Raw genomic sequence first — 27,700 nt, forward strand, 5'->3', positions numbered from 1 at the left:
CTCCGACCAGTCTCCCGAAAGTCCATGAATCTTATCTTTAATTACCTGACATTTAGATGTCTCCACAATGAGGACAACAGACTTTCTTATGACGACTGGAACTGCAAGACATTAGGAATCAAACTAAAATGACCTCGTCTGCAAGTTTGGAACATATTTGGGTTACCAGAGCCCAGTAATGATCAGAGATAAAAATACATGTTCCTGGGTTCCAAAGCAAAATCAAGGTCCCTGGTCACCATGTCTGTAGGTTACTTAGCAAAATCCTGCTGACAGGTTCACTTTAAATACATAAACTACACCTTTGGTATCACCATAATCAAACTGACCTGGGAAATGATGTTGCCATAGCATTTTTACCAGACAATTAACACAAAAAAAAAATAAGACACAACAAACAATGGCACAATTGAGTTGTTTTTCCACATTTTTTAGTACATTACATGGTAAAATAAATGGTGTCATTGTAAACTGCAAAGCATCTAGCAAAAAAATAAGTACCCACCCCATATGTCTATATTGTCAGGGAAAAAAAGTTATATTATTTGGGAAAAAAAGAGAAGAAAAATAGCTGAAATGAAAAATTGTGCAGTTAACTAGTGGTCATGAAACAGTCATCAAACTTTTTGGAAACTTTTGTATTTTGTTATTGGTCAGCCATTGCAAAGTTCTGAAACTTTGGAATGTACCCGTTACTTTCTTCTCATTCAAATTCTATGCTATTTTACCTGGTTAGTTCACGCTAATTTAGAAGCTGATTTGAACTGCAAGAACCTGTCCTCCAACACTATCCGAGAATGGGCAACGGGGAAGAGAAGCAGAGAAGCTCACAAGGAGAGTGTTTGTAATTAGCAACTGAGTACAGATTCTTTCTAGAGCTGCAGTTCAATGCAGCTTGAAAAGCAGCAGGAACTTGGTAGCTAAAACAGCAATATCATGGTGTTTGAGTGATAAGGAAACAAAATAGGGTAATGGAGTGTATTAGCAAGATGTATAATTTTACATAGACTGGTCAATAATTTTTTTTAAAGTTTACTCTTTATATACTTTAAATACTCTTTGTTTCCAACCATTAAGCTATGGGGCTTCCAAATAAAATGTAACTACTGTAACGGGGGCCAGGGTGGTAGCCGTACCGAGGGATTGCTGCTGCTTCCTCATCACACCCCGACGCTCCGCTACAGAAATATCATGTCCATTTTGTGGTGTGCTGTGTGTGTCACGTATTTCACCCACCTGTGGGTCAGAATCCTTCACAGCATACAGGGCTCCAATCTGTCGCAGACACACACAAATGTTCTCAAAGTCCGAGTTCATTTTCAATAAAACTTTACTTAACTCGTGCATCTTCATAACAGTTACAGTCCATCCATTTTCCCAATACATGAGTAATCCATCTCCTGCGTTTTCCCTGGTCTGCTCCCTCAGCTTTTCTTCCTGCACCATGGCTCTCAGGCCTGCAGCTTCCTGAACCATCCAGCTAGCTGATACTGAGTGCACCCCGTCCACTTTCCCCATCTTGGGTGAAAATTCAGGTTGCCTCCACAATTCCTGTTCTGACTGTAAGTCCTGGACGTCACGGGAGGTAACCCACAGACTAGCCACTGATTCTTCCAGGCTGCCTCGCTCTCTTAACTCTACACTGTTGCTCTGTTCAGCTTTCTGTCACGACTCCTAGAACAATTCTCCTCACACAGCTTTAGCTCCTCCCACTACCTGAAAATTACCTCAGAAAGGCCCTCTCCCTGCCACTACACTGGCTCCGCCCCCTTTCTCAACTGTCACTACTCTGACTGAAACCAGTTCTCAACACAATCTAATCTCCTACTCTACAGCGCCCCCTTAGCACTAACCTGTAACTACAATGCCATAACCCTTAACAATGCTGACCTACCACTGCCACTGACTGTCCCTATTCCTGTCCCTAACACACAGATATCGGAACAGTGTCAGCCATTATCATATTAAACAGTGTCAAATATCATAAACTACACAGGGCACACAGCAAACACAAAAAGTACCCAGTTTCATTAGGTAGGCATGCACAGGCATGCAGGGCTCAAACCAGCCGCCTGCATACCCCCTTACATACCTCCCTCCTAAAACCATGGTCGTCCCCGACCATATGGTACCGGTAGAATATACACATCACAATAAGCATAATGTAATGGCATCTTATTAAAACATCAATAACTTTAACTACTGTTATACATTACAATAAAAGAACTTTGCTCCAGTCCACCACGTTTGACCCGTTACAGGTCAGGACTGGCACCGATCCCACTTACTTGGGACCCCGGAGCAAACAGTTCAGTTCTTTTAACAGCATGGCCCAACTTTGGCCAACAGTTCTCACCAGCTCACCCTCACGTGAGCACAATCCTGGCATAACCCAGCTCGACCCTCGGGTTGTCCAGACACCAATATAGATCCATTTGACCTCGGTCTCCTCTACCTGAGACCCGGACAGACAGACAGTTCTCCATAGGACTCTCCAGGTCCACTGACCAGTCCTAAACTGACATGAATGTCCACACTCTTCTTCATGGCCCACATGGCCAAATTACTACAGCTCCAACCATTCAGGAGCATGCAGTCCATTCTCTTGTGACCCGGCTCACTCATCAGGTCATCCTGCATATGTTTCCTCCCCCTCCCTCCTATTTCCAGACCACGGTCCCTTTAAAACATGTGTGCTGCTCAGTTTACCTCCTGCAAACAAAATTCAGGTTAAACAACGACATTTCACAGATCCTATCACAGTCTCTGGAGTAGCCACACACAGTTCAGCAACAGTCCATAGGGCACTGTCTCTTCATGAGGTCTGTGTCCTGCAATCTAGCAGAAGTGGCGCAACAGGCGCAACAAAACTTGGAGTGGGGAAAACAGTTCAAAACAATTCTTTAACTGCAGCCATTCTCACCGCAGTGTCTTCTGGGCTCCTGCCCACAGGACGCAGAACAGTCTCTCACAGCATTATAGGGCTCTTGCCCTCAGGGACACAGAACAGTCCCACTTTTTCACATCTGGTGCAACTAGCACAACTTTCGGATCCGGGGTGCATTTACAGTAACTGTCCCCACTTATCATCAAAGGGGATACCGGAGGAGCATCCACTAGCTTCTGCTCCACTTCCCCTCCAGTCCCGTACATCATCTAAAGGGCTCCGTGCCTGTGCTCCAGTGGTCGCCGGTGACTCCAGAGCTGCAGCTGATGGATCATCCTCCCATTCTCCAGGAATCTGCTGCTGGGGATGAGGTTTCTTTTTCTTTCGCTGAGCCCACCGCGAGCGGGCACCGCCCACAGTGGGATCTACCCTGGCCTCAGGCCACAGTCTCTGCCTGACAGATTTTCGTGCCATTTTCAGTTTAGAACGCCCACGATGGACGGAGCTATCTCCTGCTTCTGCACCATCATCCGCCATTTTAAAGTCTTTAACGGCCACCATCTTTGTCGTTTCAGGGGTTTCTCTATTTTCCAAATGCAAGACATCTGGATCCTGCCGACTACGCCACTTTGTAACGGGGGCCAGGGTGGTAGCCGTACCGAGGGATTGCTGCTGCTTCCTCATCACACCCCGACGCTCCGCTACAGAAATATCATGTTCATTTTGTGGTGTGCTGTGTGTGTCACGTATTTCACCCACCTGTGGGTCAGAATCCTTCACAGCATACAGGGCTCCAATCTGTCACAGACACACACAAATGTTCTCAAAGTCCGAGTTCATTTTCAATAAAACTTTACTTAACTCGTGCATCTTCATAACAGTTACAGTCCATCCATTTTCCCAATACATGAGTAATCCATCTCCTGTGTTTTCCCTGGTCTGCTCCCTCAGCTTTTCTTCCTGCACCATGGCTCTCAGGCCTGCAGCTTCCTGAACCATCCAGCTAGCTGATACTGAGTGCTCCCCATCCACTTTCCCCATCTTGGGTGAAAATTCAGGTTGCCTCCACAATTCCTGTTCGGACCGTAAGTCCCGGGCGTCACGGGAGGTAACCCACAGACTAGCCACTGATTCTTCCAGGCTGCCTCGCTCTCTTAACTCTACACTGTTGCTCTGTTCAGCTTTCTGTCACGACTCCTAGAACAATTCTCCTCACACAGCTTTAGCTCCTCCCACTACCTGAAAATTACCTCAGAAAGGCCCTCTCCCTGCCACTACACTGGCTCCGCCCCCTTTCTCAACTGTCACTACTCTGACTGAAACCAGTTCTCCACACAATCTAATCTCCTACTCTACAGCGCCCCCTTAGCACTAACCTGTAACTACAATGCCATAACCCTTAACAATGCTGACCTACCACTGCCACTGACTGTCCCTATTCCTGTCCCTAACACACAGATATCGGAACAGTGTCAGCCATTATCATATTAAACAGTGTCAAATATCATAAACTACACAGGGCACACAGCAAACACAAAAAGTACCCAGTTTCATTAGGTAGGCATGCACAGGCATGCAGGGCTCAAACCAGCCGCCTGCATACCCCCTTACACTACCAACATTGCAAAATATCAAACATAAATGCCTCCTAATAAAAGTAGATTTATCAATAAATTCCAACTTTGGCAACCAGGGCAAAATATGTATAATGTCATGTCTATATCAGTATTTAGGCCTTTTTCTGTGGTTCATTACATGTTTCATGCAGAGGGTCATTTCTTTCAACTACAAGGACAAACACCTCTAATGGACATTTTAAGAGAAAGAGCAACTAGGAACAACAGAGCCGAACATATCAATAGCCGTAATGCAATAACACTGTTGTGTTTGCACAGATAACACCATGCTGGCATAATTCTCCGCTCAATGCAAAAAAATGAACCAACTATGCCATGCTGATCTCCATCCACCGGTTGCAGAAACCACCCACGGGTATAAACAATGGCATGAGTGACACAATGTATTAATGGGTTAGAGGGGAGCCCATTTCAGGCTCTGCTCTACAACCATTTGGTAATACTGGCTGTTTGTGTTACTTGTATTATGTTTCTGTGCTGAAAAGTGCGATGCCGGGGTGTCATGGCCAAAATATGATATGCAGTGTTGCTTTAATGTTATCAGAATGGGCCTGAATGGGGAGACACGTGCTACATATGTAGGAATCAATTAGGGCAAACTATTGGACCAAGTTGAGATAAAAAGGGTTTAAGAAATGTGAGCAAATTAAAGGGTTATTTATCTTTATATTAAATGGTTAAAATCGCTAGCATTTGTTAAAAAAAGTCAACAACTTTGCAAATAATTTGTTAATTTAAAAATCCTCTTCGTACTTAAACATTTTTTACAGTCTACCACTCATTACCTAAGTTGTCGACCACCTCTGCGGTTATCACTAGTGGTTATCATTAGGCAAGGAGTGCAGTGCTAATAACCTTTTCCAACAGAGTCTGTAAGCGCTGCTCTAAAGAAGTCCGGATTGCTGGGTCTGTCCAGCTCCAGTGCCGCCGCCCTCCTACCATGAGGCAGAAGCAAAGCTGCCTCTTCTTGCAGCACCGGAGAGGGGTCAGCTTGGTTCAGAGGTCCAACAATGATGCCTCTGGTCCTAACTGTCAATCAGTCTGGAGCTCTGCTCCTGTGAGCATGCAGGAAGCTGGGAAGGAGAGCAGCCTGCTCCTGAACTTATATAACTCCATTAAGGAGTAGTAGAAAGAGAAAACAAGGCTTTAGGATATATATATATATACTATATATAGTGGGACAAGATGTTCTTCTCTTACCTTCATATCCTCCATACATAATGTCACAAGTAGCCCAGTCCTCACTAGTGTTAGCATGAGTGACAAAGATCAACACACTCATCTCCTGGAATATTCTGTGCTGCTGGGACCATTGTTTCCAAGATTGGTCTGTCATTTCCCTCCAGCTTTCATTATCTTCCTTTCTCCCATGAGTCTAACTTCAGACAGATGAGGCACTGGTTTTAGGAAGAAAGCTGCCATGTTTTCCATTTTCCCGATAACTCCTGTGAGATGCCTTCATGTACAGTATTACAGTATGTGCCCAGACCGTGGTGCTAATACTACATTGGGGACCAGAAGCTTCATGCCAGTAATTACATGATGCCGGACCATCAGGTTTCCAATCAATGTTTGTGTAATAATTATAGGGGATAACTCAGGAGACTCTTTGCATGGAATAAGACAACTACAGTTTTATAAGTGGTGAAGTCTATATTACCACACGGTGATTCAAACAGGTGAGAAGAGAAACTCAAGTCCACAACACTTGGTGTAAATATTAAACGCAGCTTAGCAGTCTATAGGAAACTTCAGAGGAAAATGCAATCACGCAGAAAGTCTATGAAGCACAATTATTCTTGAGGATACTTGACACGAATAAGTCCTTGCTTAGTCCAAACACAGATAGCTATGCTTAAAAGGCAGTTAAAATACTATCTTAGCACAACCAGGGAGGCCTGGGTAATAGTCTCAGGTTTTTGCAGAGCAACAACAGCTTACATGTCCAGCAAATGCAGATGGAAGTAAACACGAGCAGCAGATGAAGGAGGATTACTGGAAACTGGTGTATGCAACAGGAACTCAGAGCAGAGTAGCAGGATCACCACACAGGTTCACAGGAGCAGGTATATAGCCAGGGAGTCACCAGAGTCAGGAGCTGGATGCAAGGCAGAATACTCTAGCACAGACTGAAGGCTAGGGTGGAGTTTTATAGCAGGAAGACACAGACACATCTTGGAAAAGGGCAGTAATGCACAAAAGGTAATAGAAAATGTTCAGAGTCCTGACAGTTTGGCATAATTCATGTTTGATGGTCATGTACAGACTGCAATGCCCGGATTGGTTGCTGGTGTCCTTAAATGAAATAACGGCCTCATAGGCAAATGTGAGTGTTTGTTCTGGGTAGGGGACATCTGGGTGGTCCATAAATGAGCCATGAAACATGCATTGTGAATTAGAAGTAAGGCCTCATTCAAATCTCTGTGTTTAAACACATATGTGAAAAAATGGTACCGGTGTCATTAGTGTTGTGTCATCAGTGAATCAATTTTTACCATCCATGTGCTGATTTTTACCATCAGTGTGACAACAGTGTTTGGCCAGCGTGTCCATTTTTACCATGAGTGTGACATCAGTGTTTGTTCAGTGTGTCTATTTTCACAATCAGTGTGTCATCAGTGTTTTTCAATGATAGATAAATTAGAAAAACGACAAAGCTTCTCCTATACTTTGCATTTCTAAATACAGACACGACATGGACTGTAGACTGATGCCATCCATGTGCTGTATGTGTTTTTCACAGACCCAAAGACATGTCATCCATGCTGCCATAAAAAATGGACATGTGAACAGCATCAAAGATTATTATTGTATCTGGGAAAAAAAACAGATACAACACGTACGTTTGAATGAGGCCTTATGGATTTTTTTCCAGGGAAAACGTAGCCCTAGCAGAGCCATGGGTGTAGTAGCCCATGACTCAACGTTTGTATGGCAGCTATAGGAATCATCATTTATTTTTATTGGGAGTAGGGGTTTATAGGGTCAAACGTTCATGGGTGTGGAACTATTAAAAGAGCGAACCTATAGTAGAAGGATTGGAGGGTTGGGATTCCAGACCTCTTGGAGTTACCACTGAGAGAAGGTCACACTCCCCTAGTAATCTCTGAGGAGGGATGTTTTAGGGTGATAAATGGATATTTGTTACTTCTGAGGATCATTACGGCTTTGGCCATTGGGAGGGGGTTCTTGGAGATAGTGGCAACATTGTTATGGGTGGAGGTTTAGGACTAGTCATGTTAGGATGTCTGCGAGTCAGGGGAGGTTTTAGCATTATTGGTGCCCTCAGTCTGAGGTTGTGACTGGAGATAATTCCGGAAGATATACATTTTGTCTGTCTTTAGGCTTTTGGAGCTCTAATAACCTCCTGACCTAAATTTTTTTTTATTTGTTATGTTGTAATTAATGTTTGTTTTGGCCAAATTAATCCAAAATCACCAGGATTTTGGGGATTTGAGGAGGTTGGTCGTGGAACCCTAAAGGGGCTTGATAGCTTCTACAATACTGGAGTCACGACCATTTATACTTTGCTTTATTATCTAGGTTGCCGTGATTTGTCCCAGCTCTCTTTTTTCTCTGCATCTCTTTTTACCCCTTAGGTCTAACGTAATTCCTTTTTTACAGTATTAATTGCCATGCCTGTTTGCATGCATATTGTTCTGATGCCATGATCTGATTTTCTAGAATAACTTCGTAACGCTGAATTGGCAACATTTATTGAGCGGCAATCAGGTGCTCGCCTTCACTGATCTCTGTGGCTTCATTTATTTAAGAAGGCCATAAAGTGGTCGAAAAAAAAAAATTCATTAATTTTTATTAACAAGCCGAGCCATTTGTTCCTGGTGACAATATTTGACTTGTCGAAATGATTTTCACCTCTGCCACGAGGTGAGTGCACTCCACATACATCACCCGATTACTTTGTGAGTAGCCAGCGTTGCAGTCATTAGCCAGTGAATTAACGACGGTCCACAGTGCTATTAATCACGCTGACAAAAGTGCTAGCCTGGGCACAGCTTGGGGACAGGGGAAGGGGACGATGTCTTGCACAGCCTTGGGCTGACAGTGAAGGCAGATAGCTGTATCCTCTAGACAAGCGCTATACGTTGCCATTCCATATGATCCATATGTCAGGAATAGGAGGCAGTCAGCATAAATATGGACTCATTTAGCTTTGATTTATGGCACACTCACACAGCTGGACATGACAGCAATGAATAGAAAAGAATAGGGGGAGTTATTGATCATTTAAATAGCACTTATTTATTCCATAGCGCAGTATGCAAAATGGGTTCACATACAATCTCTGTCCCCGGGCGGGATCACAAGTCAACGTCACTGTCTAAGATCTCAATCAGATGAACGTATTAAACCTTTGTGTGCTCTCCGTGTGCCAAAAAGGTAACATGCTACACACTAACCAATAGAAGTCAATGGTGTATTTACACATGCGCCGATGGTCTGCAGGTAGAGGTACTTTACTCAATGTTCTGGATCAGATTCGCCCATTATAAGTCAATGGATGTGCAAAAAATGGATCACATATAGGTTACCATCTGTAAGTCATGTGTTTTTAATGGATTCATTACAATTATTAACATAAAAAACTGTGAATAATCTTTTATTAATTATTAAATTGTTCATGTCAAAAATGGGTGCCATGCCGGTGGATGGTACCCCAATGTACAAAATGGACACATGAATGGCACACGGGCGTAAAAAAAAAATGGATGCACGGATGGCATACAGTTATTCAAAATGGACATATGGATGCCATATGAATGTACAAAATGGACACATAGACTGCATATGGATGTACAAAACAGACACACGGATCGCAAAAAGACGTAAAAGAAGGACAAATGGATACATATGAATGTACAAAATGGACACACATACATACAAATGGGTTGTTTACAGATGACAATGCACATGAAAAGTTGTCTGTTTTTTCTGGCTGAAAAATTGTCAATTTTTTTCATATACTCATCTGAACTGAGCTTAGTACTTTCTAATAGACCAGGGCCTATGGTGAAGGAAACCAATTACACTTACATTCCATCATAAAGATCATAGTATGAATTACAATGGGAATATACTGTACAGCAAGCAGCCAACCAACTTTTCGCAACCTTCAGACACTTTATCAGGGCATCGAGGATGCAAAACGTCTGTTGGCCGCTCGCTGCACATTGTCCTTCCATTGTAATTCCTGTTATTACCTTGATGTTGGAATAACAGCAGAATCTAGAGCCCTTCAGTGAGGGCCATGGATATGTATTTATTGATGGGATATTGTTCCTGGACTTTCAGAAACACTGAGCCCCACTGCTGCATGCGTGAATGAACATTACCTGTGAACATTGCCGATATATAACATGGCTGGCTAAAACTAATAGAGCAGACTGACTTTTTTCCTAATAACCTACTGATCCTACTTTAGGCAGGGGCTTGAGGATGGAATTTTGCTTTGTGGAAACATGCTATGCTGTTTTTTTCAGGTTCCTATCTTATCACATGGGAGAAAATCAGCGGACTTGTAGAGTTCGTGCCCATGACCAGTTTTCTCATACGAGTGCTATCTGTGGTTCTCAAAATCAAGAACAGATCAAAATCATCAATGCAAGTCTATGAGTCCATGAAAAGAATCGTGGACCCCACTTGGTTGACATCGAAGCATGGTCCGACTTACACAGACTGACAGTTTGAAGAAGGTGGAGAAACATTTTTTTTCTCTCCACGTCCACTTTGAGGAAACCCTGATCAATGTCTGATCAGATTAATTGGATCGTTTTTCTCGGAAGTAGAGACCCTACGCTTAAAATAACGGAGAGAGTGTGGATACTCCAACAGATGTAGACATTGTCGGAAAAAAACGGACAGCGCCACATTCATCCATAGGTTGTATCTGGTATTGAAGTTCCTACTCATTTAATTACAAACCCAGTGAATGGTCCATAATAAAAATAAACTCAGACCATTGTTTGTAAACCTGGAATCCCTTTATATCAATGAATCCAATATTGTACTGCACCATTATAAAAGTGGCCTCCTCTCGATACAAGATATCTCTGAGAGAACGCTTTCCTATAAGGACATACAAGAGTAGATGGCGCCAGTTATGTATGCCTGCAGAATTACAGGAGATCCCATAAATGTCTACATAGACTTCATGGGTGGGGATGGAGCAGTTGTATTAATGGTTGTGGCACCTATAGAAAACTAAATATGGTAACTATACCCCAATATTAAAGTGCCACCAAACCAACATGGATGGAGTAGAGGGTTCAACACAATCAAATCAGATAGGCTTCATGGGTACACCTCCAAAAATCAAAGTCGTGGTAGGACCATGTGCATTAGTCTATAGCAGATCTGTGATGTTTGACCATATTGATTTTTTCTTTCAAAATCTGAGATAGAAGAACCTAAAATTGAAAAATATTTTGGATTAATTTCCAATTTTGGAAAAGAAAATCAGTTCTTCTATTTGGAGAGACTACAGGCAACGTGAGCTCTTACCCCCATCCCCCCCACGTTAAAACAGGCAATTTTATTAATTTTCTTTACATTTTTTTTATCTAACTCTAATAGCAGCAAACAAAACAATTGACCTGTAACGTTTCTACATTTTACATTTGTAGATTTAGAAGATACAGTATATTACAATAATATAGCTTTTAGCTGCAGAAAAAGAGAAGAAACTCCTATTTCCTAACAGCTGGACGCTAGGACTACTCGGAATAAACACGGCATGAAAATCAATGAGATATATTAGCTGCAGCGCATATATTTCATTCGCCTCTCTATTTCCCATCCCGGAATATATTGGTGATGAATTTGCAAATGGTCCTGGACTATGACAGACATTTTCTTTGCCTCTTCATTATTTATTTCCCTACTGAGAAGGTCTATTAGAGACTACAGTGACAAATGTGAGAAGTAAAAGGCAAAGACAATATTTTAGTTCCACGGTGTAAATCTCTCTTTACACATTATTAATTTAAGAAATCCATTACTCCTTATAGCAAGGAGAAAGAAGACAGAGGCGCAGGAAAAAAAAAAGATGATTTCTAGCCGCAGACTGGTGATAAAAAATATATTTTTTTTGGTTATCTATTCAGTTTATGAAATGTTTCCGGAATTCTGTCATTGAAATACTGTAAATTTTCTTGTATTATTATCAGCTTTTTCTCAGCTTTTTAAGATTAATAAAAAATTAAAAGTTCTCATAACAAATAATAATTAATATTATTAATTTTATTTCTAGAATGCCGACATATTCCGCAGCACTTTAAAATCCAGATAATAATAGTAATAATAATAATAATAATAATAATATAATAATAATAATAATATACTAACAATGCACTTTTAGTTCTTATTATTGTCAGTATTAAAAATATTAATAGCTGTAATTATGTTATTAATACTATTTTATTTATTTTTTATCTATTTTAATATTATTCATATTTATTTGTGATTTCTGTACAAGGTAATATATTTTCTTCGTTTCTCTTTTCAAGATGAATCAGTGTCTAATTCGTTACCATGTAGAACTTGACCTGATCCATACAACAGCACCTATAGAAATCTATGGGGTAAACCGGAACCTCCATATATCCAGAAGAATGAGGCAAGCAGGAGCAATTTGGAGGTTTCTTTCTTCCAAATTCATACAGAGGGTCTTTTTCAGGTGGATTTCACTTGGGACCCGCCCTACAACTGCAAAAACTGAACATAGTGTAGAGAAATTGTAAAAATTATAAAAATAAGATTGCTGTGCACATGTCACATGCCACTTCTGTTTGCTAGGAGACTTTTGAGAAACCTCCATCAATTGTTTTTTTTGCATACGAGAAAAATTGAGGAGACTCTGAGGCTATATGCAAACACTATCTTTTTCAGGTGGATTTTGCCCGGGAATCCACCTGAAAAAGCATTGCGAAACCACAGCTAAAAACTAACATAGTGCACAGCAATGTTAAAACGACATTGCTGAGCATATGTTCCATCTTATGTCTTCTTCTAAATGCTTCAGGGTTTGGAAACCCTGAAGTGGGTAAAAGTATTGACTTGCTCATTCTCCAGGCAGCTTTTGATCTGAATCCGCCTGCTCTCCAAACTTCACAGTATAAAGTCAGTGACGTCCACGGCAGAGCAACTGCAAGAATGACGACACAATTGCTGGAAAAGTCATCTCAGGAAAACGACTGCCAGCGGTTTCTTAAAGTGGTTTCGCCTAGGAAAACGCAGCGTCTGTGCCAGCACCTAGTGTGCACATACATTGATGGTAAAAACTGACCAAACTCTGATTAAAATTGGTCCGTTTTTTTCATATATGATAAAAACAAACATCTAAATGAGGCCTAATTGAAATATTTACACTTCTGCATTTTTTAACCAACTTCTAGTTTTAGCTTACAATTACTGATGTGAAACCCTGCCCGTAGTACTGCTGTGTGAACATAGCCTAATTCTGGCAGAAAGAAACTTTATACAATTTTGCATCAAAGACCATAATACAACTTTCTTGTCACATTATAACGGAAAAAAAAATTGCTATGATAAAAAAATATTTTTCCCATTTTAATAAAATGCGCTTTTTCATAAGTGACCCAAACAAATGTTACTGTTAAAAAGAAAATAAATAAATAATATGGACATTTTAATCATTTAAAAATCACATTACATGGAAAACCACCCCACAGGCATTGCCATCTGCCATTTCCATCACTGATGTCTCGTTTCACTACATTGTCACCTCTATTTCTTTGCCTCTTAATGAAGAGGAGTTAATTAATTTTGTAATTTTAGAACATATTATATTTTTATTGTCCTTTAGGAATGTAAAAAGTAACACGTTCCATGACTAGACAGGTGGAAATGTACAGATGGAATAATCATTATCTAGGAGGAACTAGTCTATCATGAAGGAGGAACATATGAAAGTCCTGAGGCGGATGAAGGACTCTCGGAAAGGTCCTTTTTCGCATAATATGTATTGACTTGTATATTTGTTTATGTTTTGGCATTTAGCTTAGTTTGAGTCTCTTGATTTTCCTTTGCCCTTATATTGCTTCCCCTGCCCGTCTCAAGGCGATTATCTAAGGAAACTCAACTTGTATCATAAGGAAGGAAGAAGGAAAACAGATGGAAAGTGCAAAGAATTACAGCAAGTGCATTTCGAAACAATACAACAAGTCCTTTTCTTCCAAATAACAGACCACCACTGTGAAAATCTGTACACAATAATCCAGTTAAACAAACACAACAAAGATAGCCAGGACATAATTCTGTGAACCTGAAGGAAAAGTACTTTCCGAGACAGAAGCTAATCAGGGACAATCAGTTAGCCCCTGTGGCTCCTTGCCGAAAATCTCGTTTTTGTTTTGTTTTTTTTTGTAAAATCTTTCGGCAAACTCGGTTTTGTGAAATAAAATAATAACGATACAATGGGGGCGACAATAGGACATCAACTGTTGCTTTCTCTGTGTGAGCTTTATATAGCGGAGATGACAAAATTGCTGTCTTCAAGTAGCAGTTTGTATCATAGAAGCAGTGAAAAGATGTCAAGGCTTATTTTATCAAGGCTGAAGAAGCAAAATTTCAGGGCAAATGTGTGTGCTTCCACTCAAGCTAAGATGCTCATTCTGGCTCCATTATTGGGATAAATTGTGATCAAAACAACAAAGAAAAAATGTTTCAATTAGGGTCCAACTAAGATATAATCACCAAGAAAAAGAAACCCCTTAAAAAAATATAACCTTTAATAGATATGCTCTAAAAGGACCTACAGTCACTCACAAATTAAAATTTCATTTACAATTGAAATATTCTTAGGAATAACAGGGTCACAGAAATAGAAAAAGCAATATATACAGTATATGGAAAGTGACTAAAGGTCCCTAGTTCGGTCCTATATTGACCCTACCTAGCCGCGGAGGTTGGCATCCTATTTGATACACAATGGCACCCCAGCTCAATGTCAAATGACCCTAGAAGCCCTAATATGCACCCTTACTGTATAATAAATAATAAACTCTAAAAATATAATTGCTATATACCATTATAGCAATATACATAAATGGTCTCCAATAATATGCTACCAAAATATGATTGTACTATACCAAAAGATACAAAAATATTCAATAAATACCAACGCAAGCAATGCTCTAAACACTAATAATACTTAGCTGTCTGGTCGTATTGTAGGGTTCCAGAAATTCATGTTCCATTCATGTCCCGAAGTGTTTCCACCCACTGGTTCTAGGGGTTCAACAGAGGCCTAGCAAACGGATCATATAGTGGAGCCAAATATGTGACCACAGACTAATATGCATCATAATAATATAATAATAATAATATATATAATATAATATAAAATAATATAATAATATGCTGATCATTCAGTACCACATTCATTCAGATGGCCATGATTAGTCAGAATAGGCAGCCTCCATTTCATAATCACCCGCCTTAAATTTACCACCAAAGATGGTGCTTCTCCATAGGCCGGAAGGAAAACCTTTGTGCCAGAAATATGGACCGCGCGATAGATGATGGCTTACACCCGTGACATAAGCTGTGCTCCAGGGATAGATTGGGGCACATGCGCCGAATGATGTACATCCGGAAAACAAAATGCGTTCCAACGTAGCACAGCTCCTCAAAGAGCGCTCATCAAATCACTGGGCACCAAGAGCTTCCAAGAAACCTCAAAGATATGTCCACTATAAATAATTTAAAGGAAAACACTCAATTTATATGAATATTATCAGACGATCTCATCAACTGGGTTAAGGAAGATGAAACAAATAAAATACAGAGAAAGCACTGAGCAAAATGTGCATAAAAATTCAAAGGTAGGTATCAAATCTCTCAATAGTCACCAATATGATAAAAGGTCCAAACATAAGGACCTTTTTATGCTATGCAGTGCTTGCAGCAATACTGGAAAAACGGATGTCTAATTCAAATTCAATAACTGAACAATGATAACAACAAAGGCCAACAAAGGCCTATGCAAAGGACAGAATGCTATCTAAAAAGGTAATTTAAATTAAGCTAGAGAAATTAAGCTGTTCATTAGGCCCCCTAAAATTAAAATGCTCCATCCAAAAAATCCCTCTGGCTTCTCTTTACACTATCTTCTTCTCCCAATCACCCTGTCTGATGGTGGAACCACTTCAGTAACAAGAAAAGAGCTCGACCCCCGGTTTCCGTCATGTTTGGAGTTCACATGGCATGCAAAAGGGGTATTCCTCCCATGTCTAACATCCCCAAGATGCTCACTAATATGGACCCTCAGTTGGCATTTTGTCTTGCCAACATAATCCATTAGACAGGTACATGTACACATGTACACCACACCAGCAGTTGTACAGTTGACTAAGTGTCTATTTTTGTTTGTCCTACCTGTCACCATACTACTGAAGGTCTTGGAGAGGGTGAAATGTCCACAGAAACTACAGCTCCTTCATCTGAACATCCCCACAGCACTCTTTTCCAACCAGGTTCCACCTGGTGGAGCAAAATGGCTATGAACCACCTGTTCGTGGATAGACCTCCCTCTCCCAAAGGTCACTGAGGGAGTGGGAGAGATAAGGTCGCAGATATTATGATCAGCCTTCAAAATGTTTTCTAAGAATGTTCATGATCTTATCTCTTTCTGGTCATCAAAGGTGCCAGTATGACAAGTCATTGAATTAGTAGTGATCTTTGGTCTAGGAGTCAATAAACAAGTTCTTCCCATACTTAGGGCATGTTTAAGGGCCAACCCCACAATCTCTTTTGGATAGACTCTATTTAAGGACCTCCTCTTTAGGCCAGCAGCTTAAGAATGAAAATCATTAAGGGAAGAACAGTTTCTACTAAGTCTAACAAATTGTCCCTTGATGATCACCTTCTTCAGACTGATAGGATGGTAGTAGTGTTGAGCATTCCGATACCGCAAGTATCGGGTATCGGCCGATACTTGCGGGTATCGGAATTCCGATACCGAGATCCGATACTTTCGTGGTATCGGGTATCGGTATCGAAACAACATTAATGTGTAAAAGAAAGAATTAAAATAAAAAATATTGCTATACTCACCTCTCCGACGCAGCCTGGACCTTACCGAGGGAACCGGCAGCGTTCTTTGCTTAAAATGCGCGCGTTTACTGCCTTCAGTGACGTCACGGCTTGTGATTGGTCGCGTGCCGCCCATGTAGCCGCGACGCGACCAATCACAGCAAGCCGTGACGTAATTTTCAGGTCCTGAATGCCTAATTCTAGGCATTCAGGATTTGAAAATTACGTTACGGCTTGTGATTGGTCGCGTCGCGGTCACATGGGCGACGCGACCAATCACAAGCCGTGACGTCACGGGAGGCAGGAAACGTGCGCATTTTAAAAATACGTCACGGCTTGTGATTGGTTGCGTGCCGCCCATGTGACCGCGACGCAACCAATCACAGCAAGCCGTGACGTAATTTTCAGGTCCTGGATGCAGAATTAGGCATTCAGGAGCTGAAATTACATCACGGCTTGCTGTGATTGGTCGCGTCGCAGGTGAGTATATCCCTATTTTTTTATTTTAATTCTTTATTTTACACATTTATATGAATCCCAGGGCCTGAAGGAGAGTTTCCTCTCCTTCAGACCCTGGGAACCATCAGGGATACCGTCCGATACATGAGTCCCATTGACTTGTATTGGTATCGGGTATCGGTATCGGATTGGATCCGATATTTTGCCGGTATCGGCCGATACTTTCCGATACCGATACTTTCAAGTATCGGACGGTATCGCTCAACACTATTTGTCACTGTTGGCTTACGAAATATAGAGGTCCTTAAAGATCAGTCAGCTACTTTCATGATATTTACATCAAGAAAGGCAATCTTGTCCCCTCCAATTTCAGAGGTAAAGGATAGCCCCAAATTGTATGTATTAAGGTGCTTGACAAAAGACTCAAAAGAAGCCACATCTCCAGACCATAAGATGAATATGTCATAGATATAAAGTCCCCAATAAAGGATAGGGAGTCCAGACGACATCATCCTCTCTGAAGATGACAGTATCCTTCCGCTAACTCAGAAGCAGAATGGCATAAGTGGGAGCACAAGGGCTTTCCATTGCCATTCCCCTGAGCTGGTGGCGGTATTTGCCATTAAATAGAAAAAAATATGGCAGAGAACAAAATCAAGCAATTCTTGCATAAATTTGTTATGGAGGGGTCAAATGCATTCCCCTAGTTTTGAGAAAGTATTTGACTGCAGAAAGGCCCAAGTCATGGAGGATACTGCTGCATAATGATTCTACATTGATGAAAGCTAGAATCATTCCTGAGTCAACAGTGATCCCCTCCAATTTGGTTAATAAGTCTGTGATGTCTCTAAGGTAAAAGGGAAGGGCTGTAAGAGTTGATCTAGGTGTACACTGGAATTCTGACAGATGGCGTCAACCCCTGAGATGATAGGACATTTCTTCAAATGGTGGAGACTCTTATAAACCTTTGGGAGGGCATAAATCATAGTGGTCAGAGGATGTTTAGAGAGTAGAAAATCATATTAATTTATGGAGATAAAACCTGCCTTAAGAGCCCCCCTAGGAATTCCTGATAACGCAGAAATATATTCAAAAGTATGGTCCTTCCTAAGGACCTCATAGGTGTTATAATCGGATAACGTCAACACATATTTCGATATTTTTCACTATCCAGAACCACACTGTTGCCCCCTTATCAGATGGTTTAATTACAATGGATGTATTCTGATTCAAATGCAGAAGTGCTCTCCTTTCTTAATAAGACAAATTGGGTTGGGTGAGTGTAGACCTGGCATTGATCTTGTGTGTTTTTCTGTAACTAATTTATCAAAAATATCTATACTACCAATGTCACAAGATAGTGTCATTCTTATACTTTTTGGCTTTAGGTTCGAGAATGGGCCTTCACCAATCCTCCGAGGTCCCTCCTCAGAGATTTCAGTGAGGAGCAATAAGGTCTGGGAGTTCCTCCTGTGATATACTAGTCATTCACACATCTGATTTTTCCACGTACAAAAAAAATGGACCAATTAATCTGACTTTGGTCAGACTTTGATCAGAGTTTGATCAGAGTGTGGTCTGAGTGTTTTTCCTGTATGTGGAGAAATTTTTTTTAAAAAAGTTTCTCCACCTTCTCCATTCTGACAGTCCATAAAAATTGATCCGCACTTACCATCTGAAGGCGGTCCGATTTTTTAATGGACCTTTTGACTTTTATTCTCAGTTTTGATCTGACTCTTGGAACAAAATCTAACACGTCCCCGCGATTCTCTGTGGACTTCTCAGTCCATGAAAAATCACGGACACATGAATAGACCCATAGACTATCACAGTTGTAAGTCCTATATGTGAAAAAAACAGATAGCATTCGTTCATGAGAATCAGAAGTCTGAATGAGCCCTAAGGGAAAATAATACGTATGTTTGGAGTAAACCTAAAGTAAATTATCATTGTAACTTATGAAAGACATTAAGCATATAATTGTTGTCATAAACAAGACATTTTATTATTGTCACCTCTTTAGATTTGGCTCTTCATAAAGTGAAAATACAGTACCATATATGAGAACAGAAAGCTTCATTCCCTTGCAGAGTCGGTCCTGAGAGCACACGTCAGTTCCCTGGTTAGGCAGTGCCCCAGATGAAGATGAAAAGGTTCATTATTCCTCATCCTTGCCCAGACATATGCTGTGCTAATTAAGAGCAAATTGTCCTGTTTCATAACAGTGGAGAATGAGAAGAGAGCAGCAGAGGGGAGGATAATTTGTCAGCATTTACAAGGTCAGTAGATCAATTTGGGAATAACAATGCCTCTACCTGAGCTGAGCAGCTCCTGTAACCTGAGAGAGGCTTCTCCCTTGTTACTCTTATCTCCTGAGCTTCACATCTCAAATTGTATTTGTAAAAGGAGCAAAAAAAAAAAAGAATTACTTTTTTAGGTGAAAATAATATTAACACTGAGTGAAAAATTTATTTGGGATTTTTTTAAAATGATTATATTATTTATATTTTGGTAATGAAATATACATTGGGGTTTTTTTATGCATTTTTACTATGTATTGTTTAAAAAAATTGGAAAAAAAAATCTTTTTTTTTGCAATTTAAAATTTTGTATTTTTTTTATAAGGAATTTGCTAGCTTTAAGCAATACATATGTATTGTCACTACTGGCTGGGAAGCAGCTTGATGCAGCAGGACTCTTCTTCCATGTACCTCTGTCTGTGCTAAAGACATAGCTCAGTACTGCCCCATTCCAGCTTGGTAGTGGAAACATGGAGGAAAATCAGAAAGTCTTCTTCCTTATCTATTGTACATTTGTAAAAGCCCAAAAGCTCCTTTGGACTGACAATTAGGCCTATTTTATTAATTTTTTAGTAAGTCACTGACCATAGTGGTTACCTTCTTAGGGTGCCTTCACACTGCGTTTTGGCACCTGTTCATTGGTCCTGTTGGGGCTTACGCCCGAGTCGCCTGAAAACGGGATTCAGACGTATGCGCCACAGCCCGAGGCGGACACTCAGACCCAGTCTACTACATCTCAGTGTTCATCTCCAGTATGCGTATACGCCCGAAAATGATGGACGACAGAGCACGTTCACGCTGTCGGAACCCATCATAGTCTATGGCCCTGTTTGCGCATACACCTGAATCCTGTTTGCTGAGGGTTCAGATGTAAGCCCCAATAGGTCCAACAAACAGGTTCCGAAACGTAGTGTGCAGCATCCTTAGCCAATGATTAGCTAAAGCTAGTCATGTCATTGTTTCAGGACATCACTATAGCAATGGAATGTAGAGACTGGCTGGGGACTCAGCAGCTTTGCAAGGTGAGTATTACTTTTTTAGGCCAATCTGATCATTTAAAAAACACGAAGATGACAGACCCTTTAAAATATCTAGGAACTGTAAAAAAGTAAAAACATCTTACTTAATAGAGATACTTCTCCTCATGTTTAATGAAGAATTAATGAAGCCTTTAAAAGGACCTTTAATTTACTGAAAATACCATGCAAAAATTACCGAGCTCTCCTGATTCTGACACTCCTTTCAATTTAGGGCTGCATTACTCCAGTGCACTGATATTCACATTTGTTACTTCTGTATGTAAAATCTCTACTTGCAAAACAACTGGGTGTTTCGTCAGAGTCATCTCTGGGGACGTATGCTTTCACTCCTCCCTCTCAGATGCTGCCAATCACCAGCCTGATCTAGCTGTCTAGCAATCTCAGATGCTGCCATGCTATGATTTTTTAGGATTTTCGAAGTAAGGGTGAAAGTAGTGCTCACTCCCAAGAGAAGACTGTGACGAAATGCTCAGTTGGATTGCAAAGCAGAGATTTCACAAACTGCGCTCCAAAAGCAACAAATGTGAATATCTCTGCAATAGAGGGACACAGAGCAAAATGGAAAAGAGCAGCAGAATCAGGGGAGCTCAAGGATTTTTACAAATGATTTAACTAATTTTTTTTTATCAAGTGACGGTTCCTCTTTAAGAAGCTGCAGTAACCTCAGTGAACTGCTCACCTTTAGGTTTTTTTTTTTTAAAGTTTTTACACAAGTCTGAAAGTCCTTTTGTCCAAGAAAATCCTAACTCATGATAAGAGACAGATTTATTTTAATTAAATTTACAGTCTTCTCTAGAAATCAATCCCAGCTGAAACCTATCTGTGGACGTCATGCTATAAGGATGTACTGAATTGAAGTGGATGGTGTTGTGACTTTCTTGGGATGATGAAATCGGATGAGGAAAGATACCTGATAAGTTCACATTTCTTCATTTCCAAAGGAAATAAAATCAAGTAGAACGAGGGAATTCCAGAGGACAAAATTATCCATGACAAAAGGATGTAGAGTGGAATGCCTGCTGCACCGATGTGGACACTGCAGGAAGATCATATGTTATACACTGGAACACATGTTGCCATTTCCTAATGGTAATCAATACAGCGGCAGATAAGTGTTATGGGAGATAATATCTGCTGCAGTAATTGTGTCACATCCTGCATGGGGTAATGTCCACAGAACATACATCATGAAATGCTTTAGCACATCCACCTCTACACATAAAAACACTATTATCCCATAGGAAATGTGCGATTATTTGTTTTACTGTAGATGCAGCAGAGCCAAGTTTGTAAATTGCCGCTATAGATGCTGCTATGAGTTACCTGTTTTTTTTTTAATGGGCTGTAGGAGAACATTATCTTAAACTATTAGGCTATTTCTTCATGTAGCGTAAATGCTGCATTTTTTTCCTGCTGTTTTGTTTTTTGCGCAAAATCTGCTAACAGATTAAAGCAAAGTGGATGTAATTTCATGAAAACTCATGCTAAAGTTTATTTAAAGGTATTGTAAATTTTATTTTGTTGTTGTTGCCTTTTTTTTTACCTATGGGCTGCTAGAAGCCTGAAAAAAAAACACATTTAAAAATGCATTTTACAACGCAAAATCCTTCTGTTTTTGTACTAAACAAAAAACACAAAAAAGCCTGCTTCAGATCTGCACCAAAAAAAACATATAAAAGGGAAGAAATAAAATTAAATAAGCATTTCCATTAACATTTTTATCCTCTTAATATATTGCAGTCATAATATGATATGCCACTGTGCACTTACAATTGCTTATTTTGCCTTTCTACCCAATTAATTCTTCTTTTTTATCTGATCTTATCTTATTTGCCCCCGCTAATTGTAAAGTGCTGTGGAATATGTTGGCGCTATATAAATAAAAAATTATTATTATCTATGTAGAAATAGGAAGTTTATTTCTCTGCATGAGTCATCTCCCTCTTCAACTCCTGACCCAGGTGCTCCCTCTTCCCCTTACCAGGGACTTTCCATTAAAATAGAATTGTAGTTATAATGATGACTCATGCAGAGAAAAGAGACTTCCTGTTTCTTCATAGAGCTTTGAAGGATTCATCTAGTCTGTTATTAATGATAGACCTAATGGAAAACAGAATAATTAACTGGATAGAAGGTCAAAATGAGCAATTGTAAGTACACAGTGCTATATAATATGATGACTGCAATATATTAAGAGGATAGAAATTTTGATGGATGTGCTTATTTAATGGAGCAGATTGCTATAGCGAATTTTGATGTCGAAACATGCAGAAAAAAGGCTCAGGGAAAAAGCAACATTTTTGTATGTAGGAAGATGGCTTACTATTTGATAATCCCAGCTTTACATAGTTACTGAAGTTTATCCAATCCTTACAAATTTCATTGGTTTTTCTAACTGCAAATGACTTGATATTGATTATGAATTAATTCTACGATCATTTATAGCCAGTAGTGTGTGCCTGATTACTTCATTAGGACCTATGATATCAAAAAGTTGTCACTCTCGCAGTATGTAACTTGACGGTGATGGAAAGGGTCGAGGACAAAGCTATAACAAAGTCATGGGAATTATTTGGCCAAGTAACCTCATTTTTCTATATGACCTCAATGTGCTCTGTGCACCAAGCTTGAAAGCCCTTCCTAAATCGCACCCCAAAAAATGCAAAGGGGCAAAGTGGCTCAACTTTAGGTGAAGTTGGCTCCACCAAAGTCCTGTGGGATATTGTTTGTGTTGGAGAAATGGTTGGAAGGTAGCTGCTCTAGGAGAGTCTATGGATTGCCATGGTAGGAATTACTTTTTGTGTCCAATAATTCTATACAGTCTGTGTCCAAAAATTATTTTCCGTGTTTGTAAAATATGCAAATCAGAGTGAAAACATATAGAGAACCTACAACCCCCAACCACTATATCTAAGAGAAAATGTGCTAAAAAATGGCCAAAATTACAGGATGACTTGAAGACATATGATTCAATTACTGTTAAAGTGGGAGGCAGGGATAAATCTATGAAAATATTAAAATATATTAGTACATTCTAGTGCAATTATAAATCTAATAGTTTCCAGGAATCTTCATATTTTACGTGAAACTTTGGTCTCTAACTTTTGATGCTGATGGAAAGGCTTTAAGCTCTACGCACAGACACAGATGAGTGAGCTGAGAGGTATTTTCGCTTCTTTCAAGGATCGCTGCCTGGGTTTTCTGTCATTCATTTCATGATAGATGTACTTATCCCATTTATCATGCGCTATATAAAACACAGATCACTGAACTGCTTGCTGGGAAGGACATTTCAGTCACTGAGAGACTGTGAGATGCTGAGATTTCTATTGTGTTATCTTTGTGGGAACAAAAAAAAAAATCCTATATATAGAATGTAGACAAAAACATCCTTCCTATCCGTCCCTACCATTCTGAACCGCCTGATGAATCTTACAACTGGCTCATAAAAAAAAGTTCTTAATTAATTTTTCTTAATATGTTTTTATTTATGGTGGCAAAATTGCAAAATGGTGTAAATGAATGAAATTAAAAAATGATGGCAGATTCGGGGGAATTACGGTAATTAAAATCTGGAGATTTTTAAAGTAATTTATTTCAGTTAAGGAGCAAAAAAATGTAAACTTATTTATGCTCCTGAATACTTACAGTATGTACAGTAACTCATCGCAGTCCATGTAATGCGAGATGAGATGTTCCTCAGTATCAACCATATGAAAACCCCACTCCAGGAGGGTTTTTTTCAGCACTGGAGTGGTGCTTCTAATCTAAGGTCCCTGGCCATAATCTTACATTTGCCAGCCGCCGTCCTCACCTTCTATCGGCACCGCTTCCATCCCGAGGTGTCATCTTGTGAGTGCAATTTCTGACTTGCCGGAAGTCAGACGTAACGGTCACAAGCTGTAATTGTAAGTCTATAAAAGTCAGAACGAGGATCTCATAGACTGGTATTGAAAAGTGATCTTCAACTCTCTCCAGCAAACACTGGAATAATCCGTCAGATCACAAAGTGCTGGTGACTGATCGGAGCAGTGCTGATAAAAGGTGAAGACGACGGCTGATAAGTATAAGACTAAGTGCGTTGACCTTAGATTAGTAGCGCTACTTCAGTGTTACAATGAAAATGGTGGTTTTTGCGTGCATTAACCGTTAGGTGCTGGCACATATGTTAAACAAGTTTTCATAACTCCCCATTTAGTCATGGGGTCAAGAGAGTTTTTTGGGGAGCTTACGCCTATGCATTGGAATTCAGTGGTATCCTTAACGTCAAGAAATCCTCTTGATGTATAACTTGGACAAACACTAAAAAAAAATCACCTTTGAAAAGAGCCTTTACATGACCACCCATTGGTAGATATTTTCTGATTGGCACTTGTTTCATAGCTTTTTTACAAGGGCAGAACACTCTTCAGGTACAATCTAAACAATCTATAATTAGTGTTGAGCATTCCGATACCGCAAGTATCGGGTATCGGACTATACTTGCGGGTATCGGAATTCCGATACCGAGATCCGATACTTTTGTGGTATCGGGTATCGGTATCGAAACAACATTAATGTGTAAAATAAAGAATTAAAATAAAAAATATTGCTATACTCACCTCTCTGACGCAGCCTGGACCTCACCGAGGGAACCGGCAGCATTCTTTGCTTAAAATGCGCGCGTTTCCTTCCTGCCGTGACGTCACGGCTTCTGATTGGTCGCGTGCCGCCCATGTGGCCGCGACGCGACCAATCACAGCAAGCCGTGACGTAATTTTCAGGTCCTCAATGCCTAATTCTAGGCATTCAGGATTTTAAAATTATGTTCCGGGTTGTGATTGGTCGCGTCGCGGTCACATGGGCGACGCGACCAATCACAAGCCGTGACGTAATTTTAAAATGCGCGCGTTTCCTGCCTCCCGTGAAGTCACGGCTTGTGATTGGTCGCATCGCCCATGTGACCGCGACGCGACCAATCACAACCCGGAACGTAATTTTAAAATCCTGAATGCCTAGAATTAGGCATTGAGGACCTGAAAATTACGTCACGGCTTGCTGTGATTGGTCGCGTCGCGGCCACATGGGCGGCACGCGACCAATCAGAAGCCGTGACGTCACGGCAGGAAGTAAACGCGCGCATTTTAAGCAAAGAACGCTGCCGGTTCCCTCGGTGAGGTCCAGGCTGCGTCGGAGAGGTGAGTATAGCAATATTTTTTATTTTAATTCTTTATTTTACACATTGATATGGATCCCAGGGCCTGAAGGAGAGTTTCCTCTCCTTCAGACCCTGGGAACCATCAGGGATACCGTCCAATACTTGAGTCCCATTGACTTGTATTGGTATCGGGTATCGGTATCGGATTAGATCCGATACTTTGCCGGTATCGGCCGATACTTTCCGATACCGATACTTTCAAGTATCGGACGGTATCGCTCAACACTATCTATAATAGATCATTCAGTTCTCGGCAGCACAGGTCCTGCTTAGATTGAACATTGCGCTGCCGAGAGCAATGATCTTTTGTGCACCACAAAAGATCATTTCACCTTATCAATGACTATTTTGCTCATTTGTCTGGTGATCAGCAGCCTATTTAGACTGTACAATAACAGTAAAAAAAAGCCTTCCTCGTATCGAACAATCACGATAATCGATTAGTGTAAATGGACCTTTAGGCTACATTCACACATCCATGTGAGACGTCCTAGTGCTGTCCATTTTTTGCCAAACAGCCAAGAGACCCATAGAGTTTTTTTGAGCCATAAAACATCAGTTTTAAAAATGGATCCATGTCTCTGGTGTGGGAGACTCAAAGCAGGTCCTATCAGTTTTGTCAGTAGATGTAGGCAAAAATCAAAACAAAATGAATGAGCACACGTAGGGTAAGTATTGGTAACAAAGGTGATCCACATAAATTTGGATTGCTCACCTTGGGAGGTTGTACCAGATGAGCATAACTCCACCAATAGTTAAAACATAATGCAGCCCTCTTTTGCATCCATGGCGGAGCTTGCCAAGAAATAAAGTGGTAACAATAGTGTATCCAAGCTAATCTACTAAACTACAAAACAGACCTAGCACTAGGTGACCTCTGCCATCTGAGAAAAGAAGCCCTTGAGCCTTGTGTGCTAAGATTGTGGTAAAGAGGTTTTCAACCATCTAGCACCAGGTCTGTTTTGGAGTTGGGTTGGGAATTACCCAACAAACGCTTGGATACAGTACTATCAGTTTTGCAGCTGACAATTAGGTTTTTCTAATAAACATGACATGAAAAAAAAATCATTGACAATTTAAAAAAAATGTATACATTTAACATAAAAACCTAATTTAAACAATAGGTTATTTCTGATGATAGTTTTCTATTTTCTTTTTCTTGCCTAAAGCTGACAATACACATTAGAAAGCTGTTGGCTGAATGACTCCCCCATGCACAAGAACGCGAAGCTCAGTTGAGATTTTCTGGGTTCTTTGTGAGAGACACGCTCCTCTGATCAAGGCTCATCTCCATGATGAACGAAAACAGAAGCCAGTGAGGTTCAACAGAATGGAGACTTAGGAGGACCCCATACATATTAGGTGGGTGACCGGTCCCTCCAAAATTTGCAAGTTTATCCATCTTGTATTTACTATAGTTGGAAGCCTTTATTTATGACAGTGTAGGCCATTGTCGTGTAGCATTGCCTCCCCAACAGTTGGCTGTGAGGCTGAGTGTGCTGAGTGCGCAGGCATAATGTTCTAGTACATCATCTGCCAGCTTTGTTCTTTACACGGTGTCAATTCACACTCAAAGAATTTAGGCATTTTACAGTTTGAGTGTGGTCACTGAGATTATGTAATCAACAAGTTAAATTTGTTCAAAAAAAGATTTGGGGAATATACTAATGTAACAAAATGTCATATCTTACAGAAGCTTTTTGTTATACCAGACCCCTGGTTTAGTCACTCTATATCATAGCTGCAAGTAGATAGCTCTATCTTAGGGCTTTGGTGCATGAAGGCACCCAGAGGCCCTTCAGCCTCATAAGTAATAACCACTATTAAAAATGTCAGAAGGTAGATAGTTTATTTGCTCTATTATAGTTTTTGCATCAGAGCCTAGGAGTTTCAAACTATTGCTTTTACATATATTGTAACTTAACATCATTAATAATGCTATTCATCTGCCCTGGCATTAGTGCCAGACCTTGCTACCTTTTCCTAAGGTCACTCCTGATTGCTGAACTTCACACCACATTTTTCAAGAAACTCGTCTGACATCATCACCCAAGGCCAACTCAGGCAGCAATGTGCTGTCTGCATATTCAGCAAGCTTTGAATTT

At 40.4% G+C, this 27,700-nt stretch overlaps 1 protein-coding gene across 7 annotated transcripts in view; it reads right to left on the minus strand.

Annotated features, from left to right (window-relative positions):
* The window catches only part of PRDM16 (PR/SET domain 16), an 868,945-nt gene that overhangs the window by 655,356 nt on the left and 185,889 nt on the right, over window positions 1-27,700 (minus strand). The gene's annotated exons all lie outside the window — the stretch shown is intronic.

This window comes from Ranitomeya variabilis, chromosome 4 (genome assembly GCF_051348905.1).
Source record: "Ranitomeya variabilis isolate aRanVar5 chromosome 4, aRanVar5.hap1, whole genome shotgun sequence".
Classification (NCBI taxonomy): Eukaryota; Metazoa; Chordata; class Amphibia; order Anura; family Dendrobatidae; genus Ranitomeya; species Ranitomeya variabilis.